This window comes from Dendrobates tinctorius, unplaced genomic scaffold (genome assembly GCF_039654945.1).
Source record: "Dendrobates tinctorius isolate UK_male_01 unplaced genomic scaffold, ASM3965494v1 ptg000079l, whole genome shotgun sequence".
Classification (NCBI taxonomy): Eukaryota; Metazoa; Chordata; class Amphibia; order Anura; family Dendrobatidae; genus Dendrobates; species Dendrobates tinctorius.
The window spans coordinates 29,244,439-29,258,042 of record NW_027361747.1 but is presented as its reverse complement, the minus strand read 5'-3'; the positions used below and the strand labels follow the sequence as shown (position 1 = coordinate 29,258,042).

At 46.9% G+C, this 13,604-nt stretch overlaps 1 protein-coding gene across 7 annotated transcripts in view; it reads right to left on the bottom strand.

Moving 5' to 3' along the window:
- PCM1 (pericentriolar material 1) overlaps nucleotides 1-13,604 on the bottom strand; it is a 224,952-nt gene that overhangs the window by 108,107 nt on the left and 103,241 nt on the right. The window lies entirely within an intron of this gene.

The following is a 13,604-nucleotide window of genomic DNA, read 5'->3' as shown; positions in this document are numbered from 1 at the left end:
CCACCGCAGCCGGGGCTTAAAAGGAATGCGGTGACCGAGAATCTGCGGCGCTACCTTGGCGCTGCTCCCAGGCATTTTGCAGTTTCTTGCTCCGGTGCTCCAATAAAGGTACCTTCTTCATCCCACAATGTCTGTTCATCTTTTACGTATTCGCGCCTCGTCCAACTGACAGGCTCTGGTGGGCGAGTGGGTGGGAGGCCGGGGGCAAGGACCATCCGTTTTCGCTGGCCGTCACCTGTGTTGAGCCAGTGGTCCGCCCGGAGAACTATGAGGATACGGGGTGACAGTACACGCCGTACTCATAGCCTCTTGTGGGAGTACAGTTGTGACTGATCACACTGTATCCCTCCGGTAACCTGAAAAGGAACGACGCACATCGAAGTAGATATGGGTCCAATGAAGGACCCGTGTCCACCTCCTACTGACACTAAGCTAAACTGAGGAATTTCCTGCCGGTCGGTGGGGTGTACACTGCGGAGGAGGAGCTAATCTTTTTTTGTGCACAGTGTCAGCCTCCTAGTGGCAGCAGCATACACCCATGGTCTCTGTATCCCTCAATGAAGCGAAAGAGAAACAACCAGGGTCGTATAGGCCCATCTTTTTAATAAATTAAGACATGAAAATTTTGTCAAAAATACTGGCTGATCGATTGGGGAAACTACTGCCTGATCTTATTGGCCCACATAAGGTAGGATTTATTAAGAAAAGAGCAGCAGTATTTAATATCATAACGGTACTAGAGGTTCAAGATGGGCTTAGACAAGATGGATGGGGAACAGGTAACCCAGCTCTTTTGGCATTAGATGCCGAAAAGGCTTTCAATAATATACAATGGAACTGGTTGGATAAAGTTTTGGATAAATTTGGAACAACGGGTACATTTAGAAATTACCTTGCGACTTTATACACCAACCTACAAGCAAAAATGTACACTCCTGGTCATTTATCGGAAGCATTTCAGTTACAAAAAAAGGACAAGACAGGCACATCCGTTATCACCTCTGTTATTCAATCTAGCCAGAGAGCTACTTGCTCAATTTTGAAATGCTCTGACTGCTTCAAGGGCATAAAATGAAGTTCTATAAAGAATAAATTAACCTGTTTGCAGAGGATATGCTACTTTTCATGTCAAACCCGAGGAAACATCTACAACTAATACTGGATAAACTAACTTATTTTGGATCATTTTCAAGATACAAAATTAACAAACAAATGTAAACTTTCTTATCTGAGGGGGATGATAAAGCGTCTTGAAAGGAATGTTCAAGTTTCTGTCTCTCAGCAATATATTACATACCTAGGAGTGAAGATAGGTAGAGTTGCCAAATCCCTCTATAGACTTAACTACCCTAATCTGATAGAATAAATATTGAAAGAACTTGAAAGATGGAAGAACCTAGACTTGTCCTTGTTCGGAAGAATGAATTTGATAAAGATGATCAGCTTCTCAAGTTTATTATACCAATGCAAACTATTCCCCTATTGGATACATGGCACATCATACTTCTCCAATATATTATTGGAGAGAGAATTAGCTAACCCACTGGAACTCAGCGCAATATTAGGCCTGTTTCACACTTCAGTTTTGTCTGTCAGTCTAAATTCGCCAAAATACGAGAGAGAGAGAGAGAGAGAGAGAGAGAGAGAGAGAGAGAGAGAGAGAGAGAATTTTCTTCCAGCAGCCAGAGACGATTCAGTGTTAAAAAGGGAAAATGCGGATCCGTGAGGCAAAAAAAGTTACACGCTCTGTTCGGTGATCTCGGCGGACGCCAAAATTCTCGCAGATCCGCACAAACACGGACGCAACGGACGATCATCAGTCAAAATCCGCCCACAATGCAAGTCAATGGGGGAAAAAAATCGGATCCGCAAAGGGAAATGGCGGATCCGTTTTTTTTTTAAAAAAACGGTTGATTTTGACTGATGGTAACAAACGGATGTGTGAAGCAGGCCTTACATACAAGGATTGGAAATCTTCCTAGTTTTGTGAGGTCTAATAGTTTATTAAGAGACAATAGGTGGCTGGAGAGTAGCTAGGGAATTATATAGACTCCCATTCTGTATATCTAAGTATATGCCAATTTGGAAAGATCCGATTTTACATAAGGTTTGCAAAATGAATTATTTACAATATGGAAAGATAAAGGAATTAAACTTTTGGGGGATATATTACAACCAGAAAAAGGGAAAATATTGAGCTGGACAGAGTACGCAACCAAATTTGGATTGGAAAACAGACACTATTTACAATTTATACAACTTTAGTGAGGGATTTAGGGAAAGCAGAAAAAAATTTTTTTTTGATAATTTAATAGGTTTAGCATCAAACATTAATTCACATTCTAGCATTTATAATCATATTCGGACTCAAGCACAAGATCCTTGGAAATCCAAAATTTTTGAACCATGGAGTAAGTTTATATTGTATGACAAAATGCTGGTGGGGTGGGCAAAAGTCAAAAAAGTAATGATTAATGAACAGTGGAGAGAAATGCATTTCAAATTGATGCATCATGTGATTCATGCCTTTAATTTCTCTTACAAAAATGCCCCTGCTCATTTTTTTGTACGCCGTCCGAAATGTAAGCTACGTAAAGTCAATTTAATACATAGCATTTGGGACTGCCCACCTATCCAGGGAGTCTGGGGAAAAGCAGTTGCATACATTTCAAAAGAATCTGGAAAGTTAAAATACCCAAAACTATGCAAGAGTGCCTATTTCATTCCATTAGTCTGGAAAACGAAGTCGACAAAGCTTTACTCTGCTCCAGACATTGTACATTTATATGGATAAACCTAAATAAAATGGGAATGGTTGGTCATATCAATTTCCTGTTTGGGGCACATTAGTATATGTGAGGGGGAAAACTTTTCATAGAATCATAGAATCGTAGACTTGGAAGGGACCTCCTGGGCCATCTGGTCCAACCCCCTGCTCAAAGCAGGATTCGCTAAATCATCCCAGTCAGATGTCTGTCCAGCCTCTGTTTGAAGACTTCCATTGAAGGAGAACTCACCACTTCTCGTGGCAGCCTGTTCCACTCATTGATCACTCTGCCAAAAAGTTTTTTCTAATATCTAATCTGTGTCTCCTCCCATTCAGTTTCATCCCATTGCTTCTAGTCTTTCCTTGTGCAAATGAGAATAAAGTTGATCCTTCTACAATGTGACAGCCCTTTAGATATTTGTAGACAGCTATTAAGTCTCCTCTCAGTCTTCTCTCTTGCAAACTAAACATTCCCAAATCCTGCAACCTTTCCTCATAAGACAGGGTTTGCAGACCGGTCACCATTCTGGTCGCTCTTTTCTGAACTTGCTCCAGTTTGTTGATGTCTTTTTTAAAATGTGGTGCCCAAAACTGGACACAATATTCCAGATGAGGTCTGACCAAAGAGGAGTAGAGGGAAATAATGGGTGGTGACTGTGGCGGCCATTTTGAAGTCGCCCATTTTGGATCAAACTTTATTTTTCAATGGGAAGAGGGTCATGTGACATCAAACTAAGGGTAGTTTCACATTAGCGTTTCAGGGCGCAGCGACGGCCTGCGCACGGCCGCCGTTAAGCCCCGCCTCCTCCGGTAGCTCCGCCTACGGGTGCATGACGCTGCATGCGTCCCCTATCTATCACTGGGGACGCAGGCCATACGCAGTATGCGTTTGGCGGCACATGCGTCCTTTTGACGGTGCGCCGAGCGCAACCAAATTCCAACAGGTTGCGCTTGGCGCTGGTCGGCGCACCGTCAAAAGGACGCATGCGCCGCCAAATGCATACTGCACACGGCCTGTGTCCCCAGTGATAAAGATAGAGGACGCATGCAGCGTCATGCACCCATAGGCGGAGCAACCGGAGGAGGCACGGCAGGGGGCGGGGCTTAGTGGCGACCGTGCGCAGGCCGTTGCTGCGCACTGAAACGCTAATGTGAAACCACCCTTATTGAGAATTTCACAAGAAACATGGATTTTTGTGAGTACTCACCGTAAAATCCTTTTCTCCGAGACACTCATTGGGGGGACACAGGTACTGTGGGTGTATGCTACTGCCGTCTGGAGGCTGACACTAAGTATACAAAAAAAAGTTAGCTCCTCCTCCGCCGCGTACACCCTCACCCCGATTGCGGGCGGAAACCAGTTTAGTGCAACAGCAGTAGGAGAACACAAAACAAATTAACCTTAACGCAGAATACATATGTCTGAAAAAGGACCACCCTACCCTTTTTATTTAAAAAAGGAATTATACTAATTAAATAAACAAGAGCCTAACTGGCTATCAGGGTGGGTGCTGTGTCCCCCAATGAGCGTCTCGGAGAAAAGGATTTTACGGTGAGTACTCACAAAAATCCATGTTTCTCCTTCGTCTCATTGGGGGACACAGGTACTGTGGGACGTCCTAAAGCAGTCCCTGGGTGGGAAGTCAACTCACCGATCCAAGCCGCATGCTCTCCTGTTTAAAGGTGCGCCACTGCCGCTTGGAGAATTTTTCTACCCAGGCTCGCATCTGACGAAGCCTGAGTATGCACATTGTAATGCTTAGAAAAAGTATGCAGGCTGGACCAGGTCGCTGCCGTGCACACCTGCTCTGCCGAAGCCTGGTACCGAAGCGCCCAAGAGGTGCCCACTGCCCGAGTAGAGTGCGCCCCTATCCCTGCTGGAATCGGTGTGCCTCTAATACGGTAAGCCTCAAATCCATCTGGCTATGGTCGACCTTGAGGCTGCGAGCCCCTTCCTGCGCCCTTCAGGGATCACAAACAGCGAGTCTGTCTGGCGAAAAGGTGCAGTCCTCGACAGGTACCTCCTGAGCGCTCTCACTAGGTCCAACGTGTGGAGCGCCCTTTCCACCCTATGTACTGGCGCTGGACAAAATGAAGGCAGAACAATGTCCTCATTAATGTGAAATGAGGACACGACCTTCGGCAGAAAGGGGGGAGCTGGTCTAAGGACTACCTTATCCTTGTAAAAAGTCAGAAATGGTGCTTTACAAGACAGGGCTGCCAACTCCGAAACCCGCCTAATGGAAGTTATGGCTACCAAGAATACGACCTTCCTGGAAAGATATGATAATGAAACTTCTTGTAATGGCTCAAAAGGAGCTTCCTGCATGACACCCAGGACCAGGTTAAGATCCCAGGAGTCTATGGGCGCTCTATAGGGGGGCACCAAATGGGAGACCCCTTGGATAAACGTCTTGACCTGCATATTAGTAGCGATCCTTCGCTGGAAGAGGACAGACAAGGCCGATATCTGTCTCCTAAGGGAGCGCGGGGCCAATCCTGCGTCTAGGCCTGACTGAAGAAAAGCCAGGATGCTGGGAACCGAAAAAGACAGTGGAGCAACCCCGTGCTCTCGACACCAACGAAAACCTTCCAAGTGTGATGGTAAATTCTCGCCGAGGAAGGCTTCTGGGCGCTAACCATTGTAGCAACCACTTCACGCCCAAACCCAGACTGGGTCAGAATCCAACATTCAATGGCCATGCCGTCACACACAGGGCCCGAGTTCGGGTGGCAGATCGGCCCCTGAGACAGTAAGTCTGGCCGTTCCGGCAGACGCCAAGGAACGTCTGCGAGGAGCTGCACCAGATCCGCGTACCATGCCCGACGGGGACAGTCTGGGGCCAGCAGAATTGCCGGAACCCCCTCTGCCTTGATTTTTCTGATAACCCTCGGAAGTAGTGGCAGCGGGGGAATCAGGTATGGGAGTCGAAACTGGCTCCACGGTAGGACCAACGCATCCACTACGATTGCTCGCGTGTCTTGAGACCGAGCGACAAACACGGCTACCTTGGCGTTTTCCCTGGAGGCCATCAGATCCACGTCCGGAGTCCCCCACCGTTGGCAAATCTGCCGGAAGACTTCGGGGTGCAGAGACCATTCCCCGGCTGCGACACCCTGCCGGCTTAGGAAATCTGCTGCCCAATTTTCTACGCCTGGTATGTGGACTGCTGAGATTACCGAGTGGTTCCCCTCGGCCCAGCGTAGTACATGCTCTCTCACGCATGGTTGCCCCGCTGCGCGTGCCTCCCTGGTGATTCACGTACGCCACCGCCGTGGCGTTGTCCGATTGAACCCGGACCGGACGCCCTGCTAGAAAGTGCTGGAAATGCTGCAGTGCCAACCGCACCGCTCGAATCTCCAACAAGTTGATCAGGAGGTGCCTCTCCTGGTGCGACCATTGCCCCTGAGCCGTGTGATGGCGGAAAACTGCTCCCCAACCGAGAAGACTTGCATCGGTTGTGATCACCAACCACTGATCTGGGGGAAAGGGCTCCACCTGAAGAAGAGAGGAGTCGCGCGTCCACCACTGAAGTGACCGTCTGACTCGAGAGGACAACCTGCACTGATGATCGAGCGTGAATGGACTCTTGTTCCAAGATGTCAAGAGAGCGTGCTGCAGGGGACGCAGATGAAATTGGGCAAACGGAATCGCTTCCATTGCCGCCACCATCCTCCCTAGAACTCTCATCCCAAATCGAATGGTGTGAGGGCCTGGTCGTTGAAGATTCCAACGGAGCACTCGAGGAATCTTTGATGCGGGGGAAAAATAGGGATGTGCAGGTAAGCATCCTGGACATCGATCGAGGCCAAGTATTCTCCCTGCTCCATGGACGATACGACTGAACGGAGAGATTCCATTTGAAAGTGCCTGATTCTGATGAACTTGTTCAAGAGCTTTAAGTCCAGAACTGGCCTTACTGTCCTGTCTTTCTTGGGGACTGCGAACAGGTTGGAATAAAAACCTTGAGTCCTCTCTCACTCTGGTACAGGGACCACGGCCCCTAGCAATGCCTCTGCCCGGGATTCTGCTATGGGCAGTAGAGAAAGAAAAAATCGTCTTGGAGGATCCCTAACGAATTCTATTTTGTACCCCGACGACACTAATTCCGCCACCCAAGGCGTCGCGTGCCACCGTGACCCAAACGTGGCAGAACCTGAGTAGACGTCCGCCCACTCTGCCGTCCTCGGGTACCTGATGCCCCGAGTCATTTCGCTGAGGGCCTCTGGGACCTGGCCCCCCTTGACCTGGGCGGGCGGCCTCGCATCCTGCCCAGCGGGTTGGCTCTATACGCGACCTGACGCTCCTTGTCATGGTTGTAGCGAGCTGGGGGGGGGAACTGGCCGCTGCCATCCACCTGGGGCTGCGAAATGCCCGAAAGCGCGCCTGAGGCTGACGAAATGGCGGTTTAATCTTCTGTTGTGGGAGAAAGCCGCTTTTCCCCCCCCGTAGCATCTGAGATGAGCTTGTCTAATTTTTCCCCAAATAGGCGGCTATCCTGATAAGGCAGGGAAGTCAAAGATTTCTTGGAAATCGAATCAGCCCGCCATAGCCTTAACCACAAGGCTCTCCTAATGGCGATTGCATTCGCCGCCGCTAGTGCCGCGCAATTCGCCGCATCCAAGGACGCATTGATTAAATAGTCACCTGCCATCGCGATCTGACCTGCTAGCTCACACTTCCGTCGGCAGGTCTCTATCCTGTAGGACCTTATTTAAAGAATCTGACCACGACATCATGGCCTTGGCTACCCATGTTGCCGCAAATGAAGGGGAGAGTGCTGATCCTGATGCTTCATACACCGAGCGGGCTAAACTCTCTATGAGCCGATCCGTGGGGTCTTTAATAGACGAACCACTAGGCACCGACAACAAAGATCTCGAGGCCAGGCGTGACACTGGGGGATCCACAACTGGAGATTCCGCCCATCTCTTACAGAGCTCTTGTGCAAACGGATAACTTGTTTCTAGTGTTTTCTGGCCCGAAAAATGCTTGTCTGGACGTTCCCTGTGTCGCTGGACTATGTCCTCGAACTCTGGATGAGTGCTAAATACTCTATGCGGTCTCCTGGCCTTCTTAAAGGATACCTTATGACCTGCGGTTAGAGAGACGTCCTCCTCAATACCCAAAGTCTGATTGACCTCTTTAATGAGACTGTCTACTGTCTCCCGACACCCCGGGGTATCCAGGTCCACAGATTCCTCCCAGTCATAACCTGAACTCTGCTCGCTCCGGGAAAATGGTGATGGTGAGCGAGACGCCGCACTCACAGATGCCGAAGCATCGGAGGGGCCTGGAGACGCAGTGTGGGTTCTCTTCCTATGCGTCTGCCTCGAGAGAGAGTGCGGCCCTGCCCGAGCTGCATGGCCACTGCGATTATTATTGGACTCTACAGGGGGGTCCATCCTCCGAGAAAACGCTGCCCATAGCCCTCCCCAGCTCCATACCTACATCATGGACCTCGGTAGCGGCACCTGGGGTATTTGATCTTAGGACAGTGCAGGCACCCTAGCTCCGTCTGCCCTGTAGGGGCGAGGAGAGGGACCGTCCGCCGCCATGCAGCACCGCCGTCTTGCGTTGGTGGAGCAGTGGGGGCAACACTGACTAGTCTTGTGCCTCTGTGCAAGCCCATGGTTTCAATACCTAGGGGTGGACAGGGCTAAGTCTGGCATAATGTCCCACGTCGCGGGAAAGGATACGTGGAGGGACACTCGCACGTGCTCACCCATTGATGGTTTGGGGAAATCGGATCCTTTCAATAGGATGCGTTGCCCCTGTCTCATTTCCAAAAAAAAAAAAAAAAAAAGTCTGGGGAAAAGTCCCAGATATGTCCCTCGGTGTGGGAAAGGATACGCGGAGGCAATACTCAACGCATGCTCGCCCGTTGATGGTTTGGGGAGATCGGACCCTTTCAATAGGATCTGTCGCCCCTGCCTCATCTTCATGGTAAACTAGAAAAAAATAGTCTGGAGAGATCCAGACTGGGTGTGCCTCCATAGGACACTAAGCAAAAAAACTGGTTTCCGTCCGCAATCGGGGCAAGGGTGTATGCGGCGGAGGAGGAGCTAACTTGTTTTTGTATACTTAGTGTCAGCCTCCAGACGGCAGTAGCATACACCCACAGTACCTGTGTCCCCCAATGAGACGAAGGAGAAAAACAATGGTGTGCTTGGTTTTAATGTAATTTTATTCTTTCATGAGTTATTTACAAGTTTCTCTTTGTTTACAGCCATTGACATGTCGCAGAGGTTAACATATAAGGAGCGGATAGAAACTGTTTTGATGTCTGGTAAAAGCAGTACCCGGGTCATTGCAAGACACCCTACGCAAGAAAACGGTCACCATTCCCATTTTATTTAGGTGTATCCATATACCGTATATAAGCCGACCCCCCCCCCTTAATTTTGCCACAAAAACTGGGAAAACATATTGACTCATGTATAAGCCGAGGGTGGAATCCATAGACTATGCCCCCATATGCGGATCCATAGTTTATGCCCCCATATGCTGCTCCATAGAATATGCCCCCATATGCTGCCCCATAGACTAAGCCCTCTATGCCCCCATATGCTGCCCCATATGCTGCTCCATAGACTATGCCCCCATATGCAGCAAAAAAAAAAAAAAAAAAAAAAATTCCACACTGACCTCTCCTGGGTCCATCGCCGCTGTATGCCGCTTCTTATGTCAGTGACTGTTCAGCCAGCAGAGGGGCGGCGTGCACTAATCACGTCACCGTTCCCCCTGCTGCCTAAACGTCACTGACACAGGATGCAGCAGAGACGGGTGAGCAGCGATGGACCGCGGGACAGGTGAAAATCGCTATACTCACCCATCCTGCCGCGGTCTCTGCAGCCTCGCTCGCTTCTCCACTGTCTCCCTTCCCTTCCTGTCTTCAGAGGTCACGTGGTACCGCTCATTACCACTCATGAATATGCGCATATTCAAGAGTGGTAATGAGCGGCACCACGTGACCGCTGAAGACAGGAAGGGAGACCGTGGAGAAGCGAGCAAGGCTGCAGAGACCACGGCAGGACAGGTAAGTATGATCTGACACCCCCGCTCCCCCTCGCCCGCCGACCCCCAGGTATATGACCCGTATATAAGCTGAGAGGGGGACTTTCAGCCCAAATCTGAGGGTCCTGATCCAATTTTTGTTTTGCTCATTCTGCAAATTCAGCGCGCCCATCTGGGTCACATGGATGGAATATTACGTCCAACGTCAGAAAGGGGTTAATCCAGATAGTCATACCACACAAAGGCAATAAATGACATTTCCCTCACCTCTGCTTTACATCTGCAACATTTGTAAAATGTTAAACAAAAAAAAAACAAAAAAAAAAAAATCACACAAGCGCTTACCCAAAAACTAAACACTAAGGCTGAGTTAACACGTGGCGGTTTTTTCGGGTTTCCGCGGCGGTTTTAACCGCGCGGTTTTGCCGCGAAAACACAAAAAATAAGCATCCCATGCATTCTTATGGGATTCCGCAATGCTGTGCTAATGCTGCGGTTTTTGCCGCGGCAGAATCGCTTTGCGGTAAAAAACGCAGCATGCTCATTAATTTTGCGCAATCGCGGCGATCCCGCACCCATAGGAATGCATTGTTCTGCTTACTTTTCGCATGTGGCTTTGCACACAATGCGAAAAGTAAGCAGAACATTCGCGGATGGTACCCACTGTCCGGAGGAGAGGAGACTGTCCTCCGGGCTTTGGGTACCATATCCCTGTAAAAAAAATAGAATTTAAAATAAAAAATATTGTTATTCTCACCTTCCGACGTCCCGCGCAGCCTTCCCGCCTCTCTCCATGCTCTCGATTCCAGTAAGCCTTTGCGAGCGATGACGTCCGTTCTCGCGGTCATCGCGAATGACAGCGAGACGTCGCGATTGCGCAAGAACGGACGTCATCGCGGTAATTGTCGCAAAGGATTACTGGGACCGGGAGAGTGGAGAGAGGTGGGAAGGCTGCGCGGTATGTCGGAAGGTGAGAATAACAATATTTTTTTTTATTTTTTACATTCTATCTTTTACTATTGAGGCCGCATAGGCAAAGTTGGTCACACTCGTCAAACACTATGTTTGACGAGTGTGACCAACCTGTCAATCAGTTCTCCAAGCGATGCTACAGATCGCTTGGAAAACGCTAGCAATTCTGCAAGCCAATTACGCTTGCAAAATGCTAGTTTTTCCGCGGGAAAATCGCGGGAATTCAAAATGCGATTTTCCCGCGGAATGGAATTCCGGAATTCTCGCGGTAATTTCCGCGAGAGTTCCGCTAAGTATGAACCCAGCCTAATAATTCCCCAGCTGCTAGGTCAAATGCGGGTCGGTGTCAGCTCGCAATTAAAAACAATGGTAAAACTATCAGAGAGACATGCGCTGAAGGGCTAAACAGAGGCTGCTAAATGGACAATTCTAGGTCATATGCACCACTTAAATAAATGAAATGCCGGTACAGCAATAATGCAAAGATAAATACAACGTACTAATGCACATAAAAAATGATAATAGCATTAAATAATCCTGAATCAGACAGGAAAGCACTCACCAAAAGAAATGATGATGACGTGAGTTGCAGAGGATGATTAGCATGAATGTGGTGCCAGTGCTGGCCTGGAAGTTGAGAGCAACAGTGGTAACCTAGGCACAATGAAGAGCGGTATTGCCTTAAAAGATCCGTGCACAATGGGCGTCCTTCTAGATCAGGAACGTGTGCGCGAGGCACAGGGAAGGACAGGAGGTGAGGGAAGCGGGAAAGCTCCGGCCGGTAGCGTCCCTAGAAACCCGCTTGGAGACGGCTGCCCGAGAGTACCTAAGTGTGTGACATCACAGCCTGTACAGGGAAATATGCAGGCCAAAAAGCTAACCAACACGTTTCGAAGGCACAGTCAGCCTTCTTCATCAGGGTGCTTGAGCTGCTAAAACACTGCCCATAAATATTTGATGAAAAAAAAAAAAGGGGGGAATAGCATTAAAAAATAGTGTGTTTATTTACAAAAAGTGAATACATCTCTGCAAAAAGATAAAAGAAAAAAAAAAAAAAAAATGAAACACTGAATACATATAAAAAAAACTGTGAATTAGTTTTACTTTTATTGACAATTGGACACTCGTAGCAACATAAAATGTAATTAGAAACATATTTAAAAAAAAAAAAAATTTTCAAAAAGACTTTTTTAAAATTCTATTTGATTTTTAGATAAAAACCACACCATTGAACCAAATTTAAAATACCAGTTTATATACGTGTCGCAAACGCATATAGAGTCCCAAATAATAATACACAAGAGTACGTATAGTAACCTGCAGGCTCACATAATAAAAAAAACTTTTCTAAAAACATGCATGATTGTGCAGATAATTATGCTGCAGGTTCACGAATAAAAATAGGTAATGATATTAATTTCAGTTCTCTAGCCTGAAGGATCAATAATTTAAAATTCAACTATTGAAAAGATTGGAAATAAAAAACTAAATGTGAACCATAATACTTTACTGAAAAGCATAGATTTCCAGCCCCTGGTTTAGGCCTTTTGGGGCCAAACAGTCAAGAGTATAGATCCATTTTGACTCAGCCTAGACATTGCTTTGATAAAATCACCACCTCTAGGGTTTTGGTGCACCTTTTGGATGGCACAAAAAAACTGCACCCATCGCCGATTTGTTATGGAACTCATTAAAATGGCGTGATAGTGGGTGACAGTCATACCCCTTTTGAATGTTAGTGAGGTGCTCTTTAATGCGAGTCATTAACTTCCTTTTTGTGTGACCAACGTATAACTTACCACAAGGGCATTCAATAATATAAATAACCCCCGTTGTATAACAGAAAAGATTTTCCTTAATCACATATTTCCTATTAGTCGTTGAGTCCGTAAATACGGACTGGCGAAGTTTCTTGAAACTTGTAGTAGTGCAACAGAAGCAAGTGCCACATGGTATGAATCCTGACCTTTGGTTTCCTAAGATTTTAGGTGCACATGATTTTAATTTGTGTTGGATGGTAGGGGTCACGAAATTTCTTAATGTTTGGGCCTTACGATAAACGAATCTAGGACAATCTGGCAAAATGTCTCGAATGATTTTATCCCTCTGGAGCACACCCCAATGTTTTTGAATAATTCTTTTAAAGCTGTGGTGACCTTCATGAAACTGGGTAATAAACGGAAGCTGTTGAATTTGTCGATTGATATCTGTACATGATGTAGTATCAGAATTTGTTTTCCATAGTAAGTTGTTTCAGGGTATTACATCTACATCCTGATTAGCGTGTTCCAGTAACGGAATGGGATAGCCCTTTTCAATGAACTGTTGAGTTAAAAGGTTAGATGCCTCATTGTTATCTATAGAGTTCGTACAATTACGCTTAATGCGAGTATATTGCCCCTTAGGAATGTTGGTCAACCAAACAGGGAGGTGACAACTGGAAATATGTCAACCTCCTTACGGTAGCACTTAGTACATAATTGATCCCCTTGTACATAGATGGTTACATCCAAAAAGTTAATGGTACTATTACTTACCGTTGGTGTGAATTCGAGGCCAAATGAATTTGGCTTTCCTGTCTGATTCAGGATTATTTTATGCTATTATCATTATTTATGTGTATTAGTACGTTGTATTTATCTTTGCATGATTGCTGTACCGTCATTTCATTTATTTAAATGGTGCATAAGACCTAGAATTGTCCATTTGGCAGCCTCTGTTTAGCCCTTCAGCGCAGGTCTCCCTGATCGTTTTACCATTTGTAAAATGTTGTTTTATGTTAACATTTTAAAAGGTTTAGAAATGTAGCAGTCATTTTTCATGGAAATTTACAAATCTTATTGTTTT